The following is a 20,406-nucleotide window of genomic DNA, read 5'->3' as shown; positions in this document are numbered from 1 at the left end:
CCTGTGCTAGCTGAGATTTGCCATGGACGTGCTGTGTGGCTCTGGGGAGGTCACTTTCCCTCTTTGGGCTGTTCCCTCATTTCTCAAGTGGCTCTGGCTTCTGTTAAAATGCCAAACTCGTGGGCCTTAACACCTTGCACTGGCACCTCTGTGGATTTTTCTCAGTATAACCTCAGAGAGCAGGAGAGGTGTGGGGGGAAAGGTCCCTTGAGAAGGAAAAAAGGCACTGAAGGGAAAGTGGTGATCCATTCTAAGGATGTCACACATCTGGGGCACCTCCCAACACTTCCACCTGCTGGCCCCTTCTTCATCCTCCCTCCATGCCCCACCCCCCCATCTCATCGTCGACAGAGGCCACAAGCCACCATCATGAGAGCACTGGGTGACTCTGTCAGGAAGGCAGCAGGGGAGGTCTGGGCAGTGGCTAGTTGCTGGGACCAGGTGGCCCCTGGGGGTCCTTCCACCTCCACGGTTCTGAGAGTTCAGGGTCCTATAGGCCAAGCAGAGTGACCCTTAACTAACAAACAGTGGGAGATGCTCAGGGCCGGGGGGCACGAACTTCTAGCCGTGGCCGTGCCTGTCAGCCTCTCTGGAGAGAGCCAACGGGCAACACGATAATTAAAACTGAAATGAGGCCCTCTGAGGATTGGAAGGTCTCTGAGAATTGCTCTGTTGTACCCGAAAGAGGAGACTAGAAGTGTCTTTCTGCTTCTCTGGGTGCAGGAGACCCCAAAGAGCAGGGTCTCGGGGCCACATTCTATGTCCTTCGAGGAACATGGGGGATTCTGGAGGGACTCTGGCAAGGCCTTGGAGCAGAGTGTGGAGCTGCTCACGAAAGTTACTCCGCGGGAGACAGGCCGCGGTGCCAGGTCCCCTGAGGCAGGGCTGCGGCCAGAAAGCGCCTCACCTTTGTCCCCACTGCTGAGGTTCTAGAATGGCAGCTTCTGTTTTTTTCCCCCCTTCCAAACGGTAAGTGCCACCCGGCTAGCAGTGGGAGGATGAGGTCATTTGTGTGAAAGCAAGAAGATAGAAAACAGCACTGAAGTTGTTTTTGATATAAAAGGATTGGGCACGAAAATTGTAAAGTGGTGCATCATCCAGCCTCGCCCCAGAGAACTCATCCATGGGCGGCTCACCTGGAACGCAGGCTACCAGGCACTCTGGGGACCAGGGTGGCTCGTGGGGCTAGTTTGGGTTGTCCCAAAGCACAACAAGGCTTGGGCACTGAAATAACACGGTAGCTCACCTCCCCTGTCCTCCTGCCCCATCCACCTCTATCTCAAGGGAGTGCTCCAGCAGGTGCTCTGTGTGTTCAATTACACACTTCAGATATGCTGCACACACACACACACCCCCCACAGTGTGTGTGCTCCTGGTAAGTCGGATTCCTGTAACTCATCCGGAAGGCCCTTCGTCGAAGACAATGATGCGCCCAGGCTAGCCCACAAATGTCACAGAGGTTCCATCTCTCTGAAATTAGAGGATGAAGAGTTTTTCCACCAGGGATGTCATGCCTGTCAGCTTCCCCTGGGGGGGCCTTTGAAAGAACCCTCCTTCCAGAGATTTTCATCCGTCTGAAGTGAGCATATATATGAGCCTGAGCATATCTATGAATTTAGCTTAAAAAAAAATACACACGATGTAAAACATCAACAGTTGAAAAGAGTTCAGAGTGAGTGACAATGACGTTCCCTGCCAGCACCCACAATCTCTCTCCCCAGAGGCTACATCGAAACCTGATTTTCATTTTCCTCCCAGCCAGGCTCCACATACACGGCCTCATTGACAGGCATCCTCCCTCTTTTTTATTCAAGCGGGAACACAGGACAGCTCCTCCTTGTCGACCACAGCAGTGCGTTTCGGGCGGATGGGGGGGACCACACTTTAATTAACCAGTTCCATATCCATTATTTCCAGACTTTTGCATAACAGACGGCTCCCCAGTGCATCCTCCCACAGATGCCTTTGCTCACATACCGAGGATAAATTCTTAGAAGTGGCAATGCTCTGTCAAAGGGCATCTGATGGATCAGCCACATTTCTCTCCAGAGGAGGTGACAGCATACGCCAGCCAGCTGCAGGGTTACCTCCCCTCCAGATCTCTGCTACCTGATCCACGGGACAGTGGCATCTCTCTGTGGCTTTATCAGCGGTCCTTTATAACTGGTGAAGTCGAGCATCTTTTCAGTCCCCACCCTTTTTTTTTTTTTTTCTTGCTTTTTTCCTGTAAACTATCTGTTTTTCTCTTTTCCCAGGCTTGGTATTTTGGTAAGATGTCTGGGGCAATTCTGAGGTGTCCCAGGACCCCCTGCCTGTTCTGGATGACCCAAGGTCCCTTAAAGCTCTAACAACGTGGATTCTGCGAGCAGGATTCACAACCCGAGGGCCCGGGGACCGCCCGGGTTCTGCGTGGGCCCCGCCACCCCGCAGGAAGGGTGCGGGACTCCCAGGGGCAGCTCAGGTATCAGAAACGTGCCGTGGAATCACCCGAGCTCGGGTGTTATCAATATTTCACGGGATTTATCTGGCAGGATTCATCAGGTATTGGATCAATTCATGTCCTACCCCTCTGCCCTCACACAGAGCTGCTGCTTTATAGGAAGTTGCTCAAGTGACTGTTGAAAGAATAAATCATTAACACCTGTCTAATTGCCCCCCTTTTTTGTCCAGAGTAAAGTTCAAACGGGTTCAGTGGAACTGTGTTCACAAATGCTCACAAAGACTCCTAGTGTAAGGATGTCCACTTCCTGAGAGCCTCAACCAGCTTCCCTGCAAATTACTAAAGCCCCTTTCTTTGGCCCTGGCAATCAGGGTTGCCAGATAAAATAGAGGGCAACCAGTTAAATCTGAACTTTGGATAAACAACAACTGTTTAAATGTAAGTATGTCCCAAAGACTGCGTGGGACATACTTTGTGTGTGAGTTTTCTGGGGCCACTGCAATAAATTGCAGACTGAGTGGCTTAAAGCAATAGGTATTTATTCTGTCACTGTTGTGGAGGCCAGAGTTCCAAAATCAGATCATTGGGACAAAACCATGGTGTTGGCAAGGTCTCCCTCCTACCGGAAGTTCTAGGAGAACATCCTTTGTTTCCCTCTTCCGACTTCTGATGGCTGCTGCGATCGACATCACTCCACGTCGCTCCAACCTGTGCCTCCATCATCAGTCACGGGGTCTTCTCGTCTCCCTGCCTCCTTCTTGTAAGGACACTGCATTTACCACCCGCCCAGACAATGCAGTAGAATCTCTCCTCAAGATCCCTCACTGAATGACATCTGCAAAGATCCTTTTTGCCAAATAAGGTCATAGTCACAGGTTCTGGGAATTAGGATCCGATATCCTTGGGGAGCATTTATGTAGCCCATCACACTTATACTAAAAAAAAAACACACACAAAAACTGTTGTTTATCTGAAGTCCAAATTTAACCAGGCATCCAGGGTTTTAATTCGCTAATTCTGACAGCCCTCCCTGGGCCTGAGCCTCTCCCCAGGAGGCAGGGACTTAAGCCGCTCACCTTTACCTGCTCACCACCCCTCCCAGTATGAGCTTAGGGACCAGGCCTCACACCCAGTCCTGCCCATCAACATCTTTGGTCTTTGAAGCAGGGCTCATTCTGGTTTTCGGGAGAATCTTAAGGCTTAGACCAATACAAAGTCTTAGCTTTTTAAAAGATTCTGGCAAGTAGTGTACATATTTCCCCTTCTAACACTCAAAATGCTGACCTGCACCCCTCCCCACTCCAGGTCATTTGTGTGAAAGCATTAAGAGAAAAAATAGTGTTGGAATTGTTTTGTTGTTGTTAAAGATTTAATTTTTAGGTAATCTCTACACCCAACGGGGGGCTCGAACTCACAACCCCAAGATCAAGAATTGCACACTCCTGGGTTAAATGAGTGATGGGGATTAAGGAGGGCACTTGTGATGAGCACTGGCTGTTGTATGTAAGTGATGAATCACTAAATTCTATTCCTGAAACTAATATTACACTATACATTAATTAACCGCAATTTAAATAAAAACATGAAAACTACCAAAAAAAAAAAAAAAAGAGTTGCATGCTCCACCAACTGAGCCAGCCAGGTGCCCCAGAATTGTTTTGATATAAAATGATTGGGTATTAAAATCATAAAGTGGCACATCACTCACAAATATATGAGTTACATACCTGCAAGTCTCTTTAAGAAAGGCCTTAAGTTTTGGGGTGTCTGGGTGACTCAGTCGGTTAAGCATCAGACTCTTGGTTTCAGCTCAGGTCATGATCTCACGGTTTTGTGAGTTCAAGCCCCGCATCGGGCTCTGTGCTGACAGTACGGAGCCTGCTTGGGCTTCTCTCCTTCCCTCTGTCTCTGCCCCTCCCTCGCTTGCTCTTCCTCTCTCTCAAAATAAATACATAAACTTAAAAAATATTCAAAAAATAAAAGAAAGGCCTTAGGTTTTCATCAGTACTGAATTCACTCCCTCATCCATTCATTCATTCACCAAACAATTACCGAGCCTTTATTCTGTGCCACTTGCACAGAATTCATGTGCTAGGCACTGAGGATACAAAGATGAACAAAACATTGGCCAACAGACGGATGTGTTAGGGAGCCTCATTCCCTGGGGGAAGCCCAAAAAAAGTGGAATGAGACAACGTTGTGGAAATTAAACACCAAATAATGGACACTAGTAATGTGAAGGAGGAGGGTTTTAATCAATTTGCTTTGAAACTAGTCGTATAGAGAGAAACCCCATTAATTTACTAATTACCTTTAAATTCTAGCAACCACTTTTAGCCTTTAGTTATGAAAAAAAACTTGTATTATAGGATGTGTTACTTAGGCAGGTCTGTGTTAATTAACACCGTGGAGGTTTTCCCCTCTTTCCGGGTCTTCTGCATCCCTGGAAATGTGGGTGATGACCACGAAGCAAACCATCAGGGCATCCCTACCAGTTTGACCCAGAACGGGGTTACTTGGACTTTCATCTTCTCCCTTCACCTGCACTGCTCCTTGCTCCCCACTGCTGGGGTGCAGGGAGCACTTTTGGGGGGACACAAATTATGACCACACACCAAACATATCTTATGCCGAATAGACTTTTTTTTTTAAGAAGGAAAAGCCATCTTTTCATTTATTTATCATAATGTACAAATCCTCAGGCTAAAATTCCAGGTCACTGCCATATATATATATATATATATATATATATATATATATGTATATATATATGTATACGTATGTTAATATGTATGTGTGTGTGTGTGTGTGTGTGTGTGTATATATATATATATATATATACACATACATACATATATAAAACTTTTTTTTTTTTTTTTGTCCTGGGGAGGTGTGTGGGAAGCAGTGAGGTCTCCTCTCCCCTACCCTCTACTCAGGAACCGGCAGTTGGTAGGATCCCTCAGGCTAAAACAATGAGTGGAGAGCCACGGACGGAAAAGCCAGGGGTGAGGTCTGCTCTTGAGAAGCAGAAGTCCTGGGTTCAAATCCCCTGTTGGTCTAAAACTAGCCATGTGATCTGAAGTACCACTTAGCTTTCCTGAACCCCACTTAACCTCCTTGAACCTCAGTTTCATGATTTGTGAAAGGGAAAAGAATTTTTACAGGCTCACATCAAGAACTAAATAAGATCTGGGGCACCTGGGTGGCTCAGTGGTTAAGTGTCCCACTTCAGTTCAGGTCATGATCTCATGGTTCGTGAGTTCGAGCCCCGTGTCGGGTTCTATGCTGACAGCTCGGAGCCTGGAGCCTGCTTCATATTTTATCGTCCTCTCTCTCTACCCCTCCCCTGCTCACTCCCTGTCTCTCAAAAATAATAAATAAACGTTAAAAAAAAAAGAGAACTAAATGAGATCATATCAACTGTAAAGTACTATCTGCTTATTAGCAATTTGGGGAATGGGGAGTCCTGACATCACATCACGTAGGCCACCCAGACGTGAGCTCTTCCTCATGCCTATGTGTTAAAAAATGTTCCTACGCTACTTCCCTCTCCCAAATACCTAGATAAGAGTGTTAAAGTAACTCGGGTTTTTAAATGAGACTGACCATTCCCTAATTAGTCCAAACTAGAAAGATATTAGGGCATCCAGAAAGCCTCATCATCCTAAGTGTTCTTTGCAAACTTGGGCCCACGGGGGACAGGGTCTGTTCTACTGGAAGTTCTGGTATCTATTATGTGGCCATAGCCTTTGATGATGAGGTCCCTGCACCCAGAGGCACAGATGCGGCCAGCACACTCTGGCCTGTCCAAAGGGTGACCAGGAGAGCTGCCCTCTGCCCAGTGTTCTCATGCTCCTGACTTTGCTTCCAGGGCTGTGTGCAAACCTGCAGCTCCCACCGGGGTCCACGAGAGCTAAGCGGGCCTGTGCTCAGTGCTAAGACTGACAGTGTTCTTCCAGGTGGCCCCATTTTGGGGTGCTTTTAAGAATTTTCTTGAAGAGCAACTCGTATTACTCACCCTGAATAAAATTTGTAGACTGAAATGATTACTGCTCTGTCTTTCCCCCCAGAAAAATCCAACAAAACAAAAATCCAAGGTGGGATCTCACATATGGTATCGGGTTGCCTTTATAGCCAGTGGATTTAAAAAAAAAAAAACAAAAAACCTGGGGAGGGCGCCTGGGTGGCTCAGTTGGTTGAACATCTGACTCCTGATTTCGACTCAGGTCATGATCTCATGGTGCGTGAGTTTGAGCCCCTCCATTGGGCTCTGCGCTGACAGTGTGGAGCCTGCTTGGGATTCTCTCTCTCTTCCTCTCTCTCTGCCCCTCCCCCAACTCTCTGCCCCTCCCCCCCAAATAAAAAAAATAAACTTAAAACAAACTTTCAGAGTAGGTGGGAGGCAAGAACAGAACTGAGAAATAGCTTGCTGCAGATGCAAGAGTGGCTGTGGGAAATGTATTTCAATACCATTAAAAGTACCTGGTGAGGTTGCAAATCCTAAATATGTAATATGTGTGACCCAACCCCATCTGTGTGAGCCCCCCTTTTCTGTTCCCCATCACTCCCCCTTTTCCTGGTCCTAGAGCATGAACCACAGTGGCGTAGACATGGGGGAAATCAAGTGGATGGTTGTATGAAGGGGATCAGACGGTACACCAAGAGGCTGGGTATTTCAACCCATCTTCCCTCCCTCTCCCTCCCTCCCTCCCACCTTGACCCTTTTTCCTAACAACAGCCGTCTGCCTGGTCCAGGGAAAATGCCCACTTTCAATGAAATTTCTCCCTGTAGACACTGCCCGGGAACCTGAATGTCATCTCCCCTGAGTTTACACACCGGACCCCTCCTGGCCACCTGTGCCAGCCTTGGGTCACACATACCCCTCCACGGAAGTGTGGCAGGGGTGGAGATTTTTCATGCTTTATGTGAACTGGAAGAAAAACGAGCTGTTCTGTTTGATAACTGTCGACCTGCCCACGACACTAAATTTGGTTCTGCCGTCACCGGCAACATGAAACAACAGCCCAGTTTAGAGGCTAGCTTTCGGTTTAAGATACCTTCTCCAGGCTCAGGTTACATACGACCCATTCAGGGAGGCTGGAGGGCACAGTTTCTCTGGTCATTAGCACTAAAGACATGCCTGTTGGCCTGGAGAGCGGACCCAGAGGGGAGGCACTGAAGGCAGGAGGCACAGGAGCTGCAGAGAAGTGCGATCTGGCTGTGTCCCCGGCCGAGATCTCTCTGGGCCTCAGTCTGCTGCCCCGCAAAATGGGGATGATGATCCCTGCCTCAGAGGGCGGGGGTTGTGTAGTGAGGGTTAAATAAGGCGATGTTTTTAGTAAAATAAATGCAACTGGCTGGTACCGTTATTATCAGCATCTTCATACAATAAAACCAACTTGGACCAGTAGGGAGTGCATTAAGTTGGTCTGAAGTAGGGAAGTCGGGCTGGGGTTACACACCTGCCCTGAAATACTACCCACCATGCACACGCCTGAGAAACCGGGTTTCTCCGTTCCCTGGGCAAAGACAGCTAGACGGCAGCCCAGCTCCAGTCAGTTCAAATCCCAACAGCAAGCGCTTCCATGAATGAGACTTCACTGAGTTCTTGCCACCAAAGAGCCAACAGAATATTATACCCCCTTGTCAACTCCAACCTTTAATTCAATCACTCTTGCCTTAATCGGTTCCCGACCCGGGCTAACCACCCGGTAGCCGGAAGAGGCTGCTCCCAGGCCTCATTAGAAATAGAAGGTTCTGTAGCAAGTCCCTGTCTGATTAGGAGGAAACTGAAAACCCCCAGGGAAAATGGAAGGGCTCCTAGGATGTTCCATCTGGGGGTGTCAGGAAAGCTCCAGCCCCTCTCCAGAGAAGTCGGCACTGGCAGGGGCAGGATATCACCTGAGATTATGCTACGGGCACTTCCACCCACTGTCCTGTCCTGCACCCTGGCTTTAGGCCTCCTCTGGGAAGAGGGGGACAGATACAACCCGTACAGGCTGGATTGCAGCCGCCTGTCCATCCATCCTGGGTGCAGGCCCTGCTGACGGGTGCTCACCCCTGGGAATGAGCCTGCACCGTCTGGCCCGCAAGAGGGGGGCAAGGGGGCCACAGGTGTACTATTTCAGGCATCAGGCTCCATTCAACCCACGAGAGACTTCAGGTCTGGCGCCTGACTCTGGCTCCCGGGAGGGATCCCCACTCCCTGTGGTACCTGTCTTCTGAGAAGCTCAAATGAATTCTCATAGATGGTTTTATTTCAGTTCTGCAACTACCCAGTGAGAAGGGAGCCCACATTATCATCCACTTGGGGCTGGGGGACTGCACAATCCCCATTTTACAGATACAAAAATGGAGGTACAGGAAATCTTTAACTTCCCCACAAGTCTCTCAGTTGGCAAGTAGGAAAGGCTGCAATTAAATTCAGGGTTTGGCAAGCCCACGCAGCGGGTGATAACGGGTCCACAAAATGAGGTGACGGTTAGCTTCTGGAATTCATTTTTGCCAGCAATAAATGATAAGGAGATCTTTTTTTTTTTTTAAGTTCTTTTTCACTTGGCCCAGATTGTCAACTTATAACATGAATCCTGCCAGTTAAAAAAAAATTTTTTCCCGTGCATTTCCCATCAGGCATCAAGCATTGGTTCATAATTATTTATAGCACTTTAGTGACACTGAAAGGGATTTATTTCAATTTATTCAGTCTTTATTAACACTCTGCAGGGAACAGAGTGCAGCCATCACTCCCTGCAGTGTTAAAAAGGGAGGGACTTCAGAACGACAGGAGGCAGAACTGAACCCAGTAGAGATGCCCAGGAGGCACATCCCACAGGATTAACCCTGGGGAAAGATTAAAGAGAGTTAAAGCAGGTTCAGGTGAGTCTGTCACTGATAGCTTCTTTATTCAAGCGGATTTAGGGATGTTCTGCGAATTCCTTCATTTCTAACCTGGGCTTGTGGTGACAGCACCAGCTGAAACTCAGCTGCTGCATGTGGGTTGGGGCCAGTGTGGAATTTCCCTGTTCTTAAGGAAAAGACAAGACGAAAGTGGATGGCAGAAGGGCTGGTGACTTCCAAACTGCTATTCTTGGCAACGGGCAACTTTGAAAGGGACAGGTTCACAAGAATTTACACCACAATTATTACCGAACCCCAATACAGCAAATTATATACAACTATCTTACTTGTATATACATCCTTTGCTTGGCTTATTAACATACTTCGACTTAAAAGTTTTTAATGTTTATTTATTTTTGAGAGAGAGAGAGAGAGTGAGCGAGCGCACATGAGTGAGGGAGGGGCAGAGACAGCGTGAGACACAGAATCTGAAGCAAGCTCCAGGCTCTGAGTTGTCAGCACAGAGCCCGGTGCGGGGTAAGAACCCACGAACAGAGAGATCATAAGCTGAGCTGAAGTCAAACACTCAACTGACTGAGCCACCCAGGTGCCCCAATATACCTTGACTTAAATTCGGATGCGTTGCTAATACTAAAGTTGAAAGCTGTTCAGGTGTTCGGCAAACTCAATATATAAAGTCTAGACATACAACAAATAAGGGAGTGAATATTCACAGTTAAATATATAATTATAATATTTATATGTCTATATACTTTAAACCAAAGAGATTTTTTACATTGTCAACTTCCCTTGGGCATGAAAGCACTTGGTTTTAGATTATTAATTGTCCAATAAGCCTCTTTTTTGAGGGGTAGGCTGTGAGAGGGAGCGTGAGTTAAGATAATGGTTTGGAAAAAAGCATCTCTGAAATGACCTTCAAATATACGGCTGAACTGGACAATTCGGCTGACACACAATTTAGAACACTGGTCCTAACTCAGGTCCTTTGCCATGCAGGAGGGAAACAGTTGCGCGTTTCCATGAATTAGTCTTTCCCAGCACTTCCTTCTTGGCATTTTGTGTCGGCTAGAGATGACATGACAGCAATTATGGACCCAGGGGTCTTCTAATCCCCTTGGTGTCCTGGGGAGGAGGGCATATAGATGAAAGTGCATCCTGGCCTTTCTCTGCTACAACTGCAGACTAATCCTAAAACAACATCATCCAGCCTTCCTTGAAATATAGAAAACTAGGCCACAGGTGGGTAGGAAAACCAGAAGCTGGGACCAGAGATAATTGTGTCCCTCTTCTATTGGATGCCTGATTGAGCAGGACAGCGGACAAGAGCAAAGGAAGGACCATGAATGGAACACTATTTTCACCAGCTTCAGATTTAATTCTAACGTGCTGATTTACAATGGTTTTTAATTGTTGGACCTTGATCTAAAATTCCTTCACTATGGAGAATTAATATAGTAAGAGGGATTTACGTTTATTTTGAGTCTTATGGGGAGAGTTTTGCAACACTCCCTTAAACCAGGATTCTCTGTGAATGGACTCAAAGTGCTGAGCTAGTCCTGGTGGGCAGGGAAAAGATGTGGGGAGAGGGTGGGGGACTGCCCACCATTCACTTAATACCAAAGTCTCCACAGTAGGTCCTGTCCTAGCTGTCACCATGCAAGAAGCAGGAAGGAAGGACTGTAAATATTCAAGGCTGGGTCCACAGGGCCTGATGTCCACAGCCAAGGCCTCCTCCTACCACAGCCAATCTTTCACACTTGTTACAATAACTCCATCATTTAAATAAGATGCAAGCTAATGAGATTCAAGTGCAAAATGAAGGGCAAACTCTTAAAACCATTAACTGGTTTTAGGAAAATCCAGTTGAAGGCTTTGGAAACATTTCATAAAGATGAGTAATTCTGGGGGCACCTGGGTGGCTCAGTTGGTTAAGAGTCCAACTTCGGCTCAGGTCGTGATCTCGCAGTTCATGAATTTGAGCCCCAAGTTTGAGCCTCACATCCCGTGTGGGACTCTGTGCTGACAGCTCAGAGTCTGGAGTCTGCTTCCGATTCTGTGTCTCCCTTTCTCTCTGCCCCTCCACAGCTCACGGTGTCTCTCTCTCTCTCAAAAATAAATAAACATTAAAAAAAAATTTTTTTTAAGAAATTAAAAAAAAGATGAGTAATTTTTTACTGTCAAACAAAATGTTACAGACTGTGAACAAAATAGTAAAATGCTAGAGAGATTCTGCATTCAGATTCCTCTGTAGTGTAAGCCCTTTCTCCAAGGAACTAAAATCTGAAGTCCTAACCAACGTATTATGAGTGTGGCTTAGGTAAAAAAAGACAAGAAATTCCAACCAGCTGATCCAAACACCAAGAGCATCATTTTGTAATGGTTTTTCTGATGGAATGGCTTTGAAAAACTAACGTATTATGACCCTCAGTTTTCATTTCATTGATAGGAAGGCTTGTTAAACCAGATTTAGAAATTCAGATATGAACATGCTTATCAGATGCTTGGGAGTTCCCTGGATTCAGAACATGTCCATTTTGTTTTGTTTAACATTTCCTGCTTGACCATGAAGCCTGCTTACCAGTTTACCAAGTTCAACGCATTTGTAAATCGTCTCCTCCACTGCCTTCCATTACCTTCCCAAGCCCATCCTCGCTCACTTTTTATTCAGTGAGTTACAAGTAAGAGCTCTGAATCCATGCGTTAGCTAAGCCAGGTCACCGTTCCGGGATGGTGGGAGGGCGTGGTCCGGCTCAGGCTGGCATGTTGATTACACAGTCTATTCCTGGCGTGGAGTGGATTTCAGGAAGGAAGAGGACAGAAGCACGGACAACAGATGACAAGTCATTCTGCTTGCCTGTGGCAAGAGTTCTGTCTGCACATTTAAACACGGGTGTGTGTGAAGTCGGGGAACCCACTTCCAGCCTGGCTCCAGGGGTAGCTGGGCAGGTGCCTACTTGTAGCTCGAGCCTTACTCAGTGTAACAATTTATCTGTTACAAGTGATTCCATCAGTAGGGTCGGTAGATGCCTTTGAACATTCATCCAGTCACCAGCGTTGATCCAGAGGCTGCTGCCCTTGAGACCATTCACTGAGCAATTTACTAGGTGCCAAGCCCTGGGCTAAGCACTGCATCACCCCCCACCCCCTTTTAAACCTCACAGCAACCAGTGAGATAGGTACTGGCATACCCCAGTTTGGGGACAACACCAAATTCTTGGGGGACAATACAGCTCGGGTCCCACAGTGAGTGGGGGAGCCGGGATTTGCACCCAAGAGGTCTGATCAGAGTCCACACCCTTAAACAACTGACCAAAAGTAATACCTCTCTCTGCCGCCGGCCAGTGCCTTGCACTGAGGGCCTGTTGAGGAAGAAACGGTGTCTGCCTGCAAGGTATTCACAAACCTTCCTTCAACAGCTGAGGCACAAAATACATTTTGGGGGGATTCTTTCAATAGCGTCCCTGATTGGAGCAAGTACAGAACCCGCTAAAATGTCAACAAAGCAAAAACAAATTCAGATAATCCACCTGGAAGTCATTCAAATTTGTATTTTGTGGAAGCCGATTCTAGCCCACATGGCTGCACACCTGCAGGATGCTTCCGAATCAGAGAACTCAAAAAGCTCAAAACCCATCCGAGCTGGCCTCACACTGCTTCCCCACACTCAGGCAGAGGCCATCTGTGCAGAAAAGAAACCTGGAGGTGGCAGGAACATGGCGCCTGGAGAAGGAAACGCATTCTTGGACAGTAACCCTTTTGGCGAGGTAATTGGGGTGAGACTGATGGGTATGGTATATGTCTGACTGCCCACACAGGGTACAGGGGAGGCTGTGGGATTACAGTGGCCTCCAAACTTCTCCCAGGGTGGAGGGGCAGTGAGTCCTGGGGATGAAGGATTCTAGGCAGTCCCTCTAAGTCACAGCATAAAGGAATACTTCCTGCAGAGCTTGGGCCCCAGGAAGCAAGAAGCAGGTAGCACCTTTGCCAAGGGAGCCCCGAGATTCTTGCATGAGGCCCTTTCCATGCCCATCCAACTCAACTCACAGCCACAGGCTCAGAGCTGGTCCCACTGGTTGGTGCCAGAGCTTCAATCTCTCACAGGGGCAGGACCTAAGATGAGAATCTGCCGTCCCTAAAACTTCAGTGATTTGACCCTGACCATAGCGGAATCTATGTCATGAGCCCCCAGTCTTGATTTCTAGCCTCATCTGAGTCAATCGGACCCAGCTGCTCTTTTGTATGATAGAGCGGTCTTGAAAACCTGGGTTTGGGGCTTCCTGGGTTTAAGGTCCCTGGGATATTTTCTCTTTGTTTTATAAACAGAGGCACAGAGGCTGAGTGAAATCCCTTGCTCCACGTGTCAAGGCTAGATCAGAAATTGTGAGCTTTAGATTGTGTTCCAATTACAGACTCTCTCAAAAGCTCATTTTGTGAATCAGTGGCTCTGGAACTTGAATACTCTCACTGGGTCAATGTTACAGAGCACGCTTGGGTTTCCAGGCTAGCCCACAAAGGCCTACTAAAGCCATGTGTAGCTGAGAAGGGGAGGTGGCTAGTGTCAGACATCCCAGCTCTACCATTTACTGGCTGTGTGACCTTTAGTGAGTTACTAAACCTCTCTGTACGTCAGTTTCTCCATATGTAACAGAGACAGTAACAGCACCTACTACCAAAGGGGGCTGCCGTGAGAACTAAATGAGATCATCTCTGGGGAGCACTTAGAACAATGCCTCCTTAAAGGCACTTGAGGAACATAAGCTGCCACGTTAAGAGGACCAGAGTAACAATGTTTCAAGTACTAGTGACATTTGGGGTCGGATACTTTGTGATGTGGCAGACTGTCCTGTGGCTTGCAGGACCTTTGGCAACATTCCTGGCCTCTACCCACTAGATGCCACAACTCTTCCTGAGCTGTGAAAATAAAAAATGTCTCTAGAAATGTCAGTGGCCCCGGGAGCTGAGACCCACTGTTTTACAGGAAAACAGCAGAGAGTCCCGGCTGGAAGATCAGGTTTCTCTCTCTGCTGCAGCCCGGTTGGTGAGGCAGGAGCCTTCTCCTCTCACCACTTGCTCAGGTGCCCCTCCATGCGAGTGTTCCTGCAAGGCACTAGCAGAAGCACCTAGGGTGGTGAGTTGGGGGTGACTAGTCAGGTGGATATTTCTGGGGGTGTAGAGGTGTCGGAGGGCAGTTTTTGAAGCGGGATCATGAAAAGGGCTGGGTGGGAGGACGGGGAGTGGCAGAGGCCAATGGGGTTTCCCACCTCCGTCCTTCTGACCTCGGGTACCGGGAGCGCCTACAGTCCCAGAGATGGCAGGGTGGGATTGTGTGGTCTCTCTCCCTTCCTCCCTCTTCAGCACTCTTCTGGCCAACCAGGGTGACATGAGCCAGGAAGTGCTGTACCGAGAAGGGGGGTGGCTCAGAAGCAGGGGAGGGAGGGTGTGGAGGTGCACCAAAGGGCAGAAGCAGGTTGAGGGGTGCCATTTGGACACTGAGAAAGGGACAAACTGGACTGGATTTGTTCCCAAACCTTCCTGATGCCATGACCTTGAGTAGGCACCCCCCTCCCATTCTACTTTCTCTTTGCCACCTTTTTGACCTGCATTTTCCCATTTTACCCATTGATTTGTTAAATGGGTATGGACCAAATACCTATTGGATGTCCAGCACTGTATTAAGCCCCTGGGCATGTTTTTATTTGTTTTTGAGTGATTCTTTTTTCAAGGTGGGAGTAAGGACAAAACTATCTAGTTGGAAAACTATTACACGTTTCACTAGAAAACTAACATCCTTTCACACACACAAGCTGTGAAGCCACTCAGACCATATACATAAATGCTGAAGGAAGGGGGAATAAAACACAATTTCTTAAAGTGGTCAACAAATGGGCTTCATGAACTGATGTTAAAAGGGCAGAAAGGAAATCCAACCTAAACAAAGGTCACCACAATCCTGTCATACCTCCAGGCTGGCACTGCCCTCAAAGGGCATGGGGGTCAAAGGTCATGTTCAGTAGAAGGAGCTCTTCTCCAAATGGAATTGATCTGACCCTTTCTCAGTCTAACTGATTCTAAGTTTTCTTCTTGCAATTTATGGGAATAATCCATTTCTTTTGTTCCTGTCAAGGATGCTGAGCCTAATACCAGAAACCAGTTAAAAGCCACGCCCTTCCATCACGGGCAGGTGCGGACGAGGTCTGTGTAGGGCAGGCACACAGTCATGGACTGTCACTCGTCCAAAAAACAGCAAAGCCAACAAAACTCTCCTGCAAACTATCCAAAGGCAACACCAAGAGTCAAGCCAGGTTACTGCAGTAAACACAACCCGTTACAGAAGCAACTACTGGTCAAGGAATTGATTAGCTCCAGGAGTGACTCCAGACCAGGCACTGGGATGGGGGTGGGGTGGGGTGGGGTGGCAATTTGTTTATTGTTTGGGGATGGAGGAATGGATAAGCAATTCTTCCCTAGCAAACCTAAGTAGCATCATAAAATGCAAAATAATACCTTAATTAATTATGGACATGTCATTTGAAGGGATGGGGATTAAAAAAAAAAAAAAAAGCCACCCTACTGAGCCTGAGCACAGGCAAGGTGGCTTGGAGAGCCAGGCGGCTGTCGCAGGTTCCATCATCCATCCCAACTCAGTCCAGCTGGAGCCGGGGGCCTGAAGGTTCCTGGGTGCCAGAGGCTAAGTGAGGTCTCCAGGGACGTAAAGGAGCTCCCGCCGGATGGGGATTGGGGACAGGAGTTGATGGCCCTCGGATCGGTGCATGGACATTTCCTGTCGCAGCGTGGGCACACATGCTGCATCCCTTGAGATCCTGGGGTGGGGAAGCCGTTTAGTTCAAGCACGCTCAGAGCCGCGCTCAGAGCTGGGATGGTGTTTCCCGATCTGCGCATGAACACCCAGCCCCTGGCCCCGGTATTTCCTCCATTAGCAGCCCCCCAGGCCTTGCCTACCGACAGCCCCACCAAAGCGCCAACACATTTCAAAATGGAGCAAAATCACGGACGTCTGGACTGCGCTTTGTTCCTAAGCATTGAGCTAAATGTGCTCGCTCCCGGCAAAGCTCCCTTTCCCCCAACCGACAGGAGGCGACCTCTCCGCCCGGGGTCCGCCCTGGGCAACCTTGGCCATGGACTACCAGTTCTCAGGGCGGCTACGAGACCCTCGCTCTGCAAACAACCAGAATTCCGAGCCCAGCTCTAAGGTAGCGGGGGTGGAGGAGGTGGAGGGGGGCGAGCCGAGAAGAGCCTGGAAGCGATCCCTGAGCCTCTACTGCAACCCGCCCGGGGCGGACCCAACTCTGCAGGGAGGCCGGGCACTACCCGGGCTCCGATCTCCGACGCCACAGCGGGAAGGTTCGGCCTGGCCCCAGGTGGACTCTCGACCCTGAGCCGGGCCATTTCCCGGACATTCAGATCAATCTGTGCAGCTCGTGTGGATGATTCGGTTTCAGAGATGCTCATCCCTCTCGGAACTGCGCCCCCGCATCAGTTTTCAGCGATAGAATTAACCAGAAAACCGGGCGGACGAGGCTCTACGCAGGAGGGCGAGGCTCGGACTCCTTTGCCGGAGGTCCGTGCTCCCCTTTCCCGCTCCCCGCTCCCCCGCTTCGTTTCAAGGGTCGCGGTGAACTCGGGCTTTTAAGTTAAAATCTTGCACGTTTCCAAAATAATATTCGGCCACAATAATAAAAAATACATGAGGGACGCTGATTTGGGTGGCTGCGGCCGCCGGAGGCCAATGAGGAAGAGCCACCGGCTCAGTCAGGGATGCGTGTGTGTGTGTCGGGGGAGGGGGGGTGTCTCCCTCCTGCGGAAGATGGAGGGGCCGCGGCCTCGCCAGTCCCTAGGGTTCTCAATCTCTGCTGGGAAGGGGCGGGGCCACGCCCCAGGGTCCTTTCTCGGGACGCGTGTGGTTTCCATAGCAACCTCCCCTCCGTGCCCCCTTCCCCCAGTCATCTCTGGAAAAAATGGGTGTGGCCCGAAGCACCCGACGAACCCTTTTGCCCCCTCCTCACATTCTCCCGCGTGGGAAGCAACAGGGCATGAAGCGGAGAGGGTCTCCGACTGCGCGCTGTCCCCGCCACCTCCTGAGTGTCGCCGGTGCCCCTTGGTGGGCAGCCTGGTGGAGTGTGGTCCCCCCCAGGCCTCTTGGGGTGTAGGGACCCCGCAGAGCGTCCCCCCGCAGAGATCTCGGAGACCTCCAATCCCAGCCCCTCGGCTCGGTGGACGGTTCCTGGCGCGCGGCCCGGCTCCAGGAGGGGGCCGCGCGGGGTCACGCCCGTTCCAGGCATGCCCTCGGGGCTGTGACTCGAGTTCCTTGACCCCAGCAAGCCCGAGATCTAACAAAGGGCTCGAAAATGAGGGGCGGAAAATAGGGGGAGGGGCGGGAACCTTGGTTAAACACCCTCATCGATAAGAGCCAAAAAACTAGGGCTGGCAACGCAGATCACGTAAGCCCTACAAACAAAGCAGCTAGTCCCTGAGAAAGATTCCGGGTGAACGCCCCCAGAGCTCAAGCCCACAGCAAAACACCAAGATTCCAGCTCTGATTACCCCTCTCCCCCTTTAATTACAGTCCTCGCCCTGTCCTCCAAAGCCCAGCCACCCGGCTTGGCACGGAACCGTAAAGACGTGACACGCCGCAAAAAGATGGCACCTCGCGTTTGGAGGGGAAAAAAAAAGCAGGGGTGGGAGTGGGAGGAGGCACAGCCTACTCCCCCCCCCCTTGCCCACCCGGGTCCACACCCACTGCCGCAGTGAGGGGCGAGCCCTGCGCGCCAGCCCCGCGCCTCCGACAGGGAGCGCACACGCTGGACGCCAGGCGCAGAGCGCAGAGAAAGGGGCCCGCCCCGAAATGCACCTGCAGCCCCCGCGCGCGTCTGTGCGGGGCTGCGGCTGCTAGAGCGAGCGAGCCGGGATCCGCCGATGCCGAGTCTTTCCACATCGCAAGGCCAGGTGACTCCAGCCTTTCGCCTTTCCGAGCCTCCACATCGGGATCCGCGCACTACCTTCTCTCGGGCACGGCGCTGCTCGCGTCTCGGTGCCAGGCGCGCGCAGGGGGAAGGGCGACTAAAGTGACAGCGCCTGGACCCCTCCCCATCTCCCCGATTCCACTCCCAGCCCCCAAATGTCCCCTGCGGGTTTTTGAAGGAGGAAAACGGGGAGGGGGTGGGCCACCGCCTTAAATCAGGGGCAGCGAAAGCCCCAATGGAATTGCTGCCGGGGAGGTGTAGGGAGGGGCAGGCAGGGAGTCATCTTTTCTAGAACCGGATCCATACCTTCCTGAAGGGCTTATAGCAAACCGAAGCAGAGAAATTGGATTACAGGTTCGGTTTCGGGGGTCGTCATTGGACACCCCCAACACACACACATAGACACACGCCCATTGCGGCAAAAGGTGACGATCCAGAGTGCACAGCAGCCCCCTCCCCCAGGTCACCACCATCCGCGCCCCACCCTTCGCGCACAACCTCTGCCGGGTGTCGCATGGACACCCCCTCAGCACACATACACACACACACACACACACACACACACACACGCATACGTGCATCCCTTGCATGGGTCCTCTTTCCAAGACGCCCCCGGTCCCAGCTCCAGGGCGCACAGGGCGCCAAGGAGGGGCCCCCGCTGTTGCCTCGGACCTATGCTTACCTCATGAAACCCATCTCTGCGCAGGGGGCGAGGAGCTGGCAGCATGGGGGTGCAAGGGGGCGGACGGGGAGGCAGATTTAGGAGCTACGCGCTTACCTGATAGTCGACAGAGGGCGAGGACAGTAGAGGAAAGAGAGGAGAAAGTGGCTGTGGTGGCGGCGGCAGAAGGTGGGCGGCGGCGGCGGCGGCGCTGCTGCTGCTGGTGCCGGAGCTGGTGGGTGGCGGAGGTTGCGAGCGCGCGCACCAGGGAGAGGGCGCGCTCCCGAGGCCGACGGGCGGCGCAGGCGCGAGCAGCGGGAGCGCGAGCCTCCCCAAGGGAGGGGTGGGCATCGAGCGCTCCGTGGGCGTTCTCTCCTCCGGCCACCAGTGGGCGCGCGCGAGCGCCGCACCACTCGGCCCTCCCCCGCCGCCTGGCTCACTGCTCTTGACGCCTCCCTTCCCTTGTCTCCCTTCCCCCCCGCACCTCGGGCCGCGGAGCTGGCAGCCAAGCGCACGCGCGTTTTGTGGCGCACGCGCACCCTGGGTCTCCTCCCGCGGCTGGAGCCTTTGTCTTGTCTGAGGGGTCTCCGCCCTTGGGAGAGTCACTCGGTTGCCCCCTGGGTTCGCCAAGGGGCTGGTGCTCTGTCCCCAGATCCGCTGCCCCTTATCCTTCCTGTCCCGGGGGGTGATGTCCTATTTCAGAAATGTCCTGGGCGTGTTTCCACGTAGCTCCGCAGTCCGTCCAGCCTGGACCTCAAGGCCTCCCCCTGGGCTCGCCCTGCTTTTCTCTGGCCGGGCATCCCGACCCCCCGAGTTTCCCTGAAATGGTCTCCCTCTTGGAGATTTGTTTCCCTGAGTCCGCTTCCTTTCTACCTGCCTTCTTTCCGCCTTTTTTGTTACTGACCAACGTGAATTCCTAGTAAATCCATTTTAAACAGGCTAATTCAGCCTGGAGCCTGCTTCGGATTCTGTGTCTCTCTCTCTCTGCCCCTCCCCCGCTCATCCTCTGTCTCTGTGCCTCTCAAAAATAAATTATAAAGCATTAGAAAATTTTTAAACAGGCTAATGTAGTTGTAATACAGTAGTGTAGGGTTGTTTTTTTTTTTTTTTTTTTAATAAGGAGTACTCAAGTCTATTATTTACATAACCTGGATCCTAGAATAAAATTTTAAATTAGACGAAGTTTCCAATGGCGCTTACCACGTTACAAAGCATTTTCACATACACAGTTATTTTTATCTTGTTGGTTGGAACACCATTATACTGTAAGTAGAGCTTAGGGTCTGAATTTCCCAAATGCCTGCTGGAGACTCTCACCTGGATAGCACACCTCAAATTGAAACTGACCAGTGGCTTTTATTCATCTAGTCCCCCAGTCCCCCGACTTTGTTTGGCCTCATTTGGTCTATCAAAACATTTAATTTAACGCCCCCCCTTCCCCGGCAGAGGAGGGCTTTGTATGTTT

General features: G+C 50.5%; 1 protein-coding gene across 1 annotated transcript in view; it reads right to left on the bottom strand.

Annotated features, from left to right (window-relative positions):
• Window positions 1–19,131, bottom strand: part of MAPT (microtubule associated protein tau) — a 96,517-nt gene extending 77,386 nt beyond the window's left edge. The window contains 1 exon segment of the mRNA XM_042966931.1: window positions 19,059–19,131. The gene's annotated coding sequence lies outside the window, so the exon portion shown is untranslated.
• Between the last annotated feature and the right edge of the window lie 1,275 nt (window positions 19,132–20,406).

This window comes from Panthera tigris, chromosome E1 (genome assembly GCF_018350195.1).
Source record: "Panthera tigris isolate Pti1 chromosome E1, P.tigris_Pti1_mat1.1, whole genome shotgun sequence".
NCBI lineage: Eukaryota > Metazoa > Chordata > Mammalia > Carnivora > Felidae > Panthera > Panthera tigris.
Note: the sequence above shows the minus strand (reverse complement) of the source record. Positions and strands in the feature narration are given on the sequence as shown.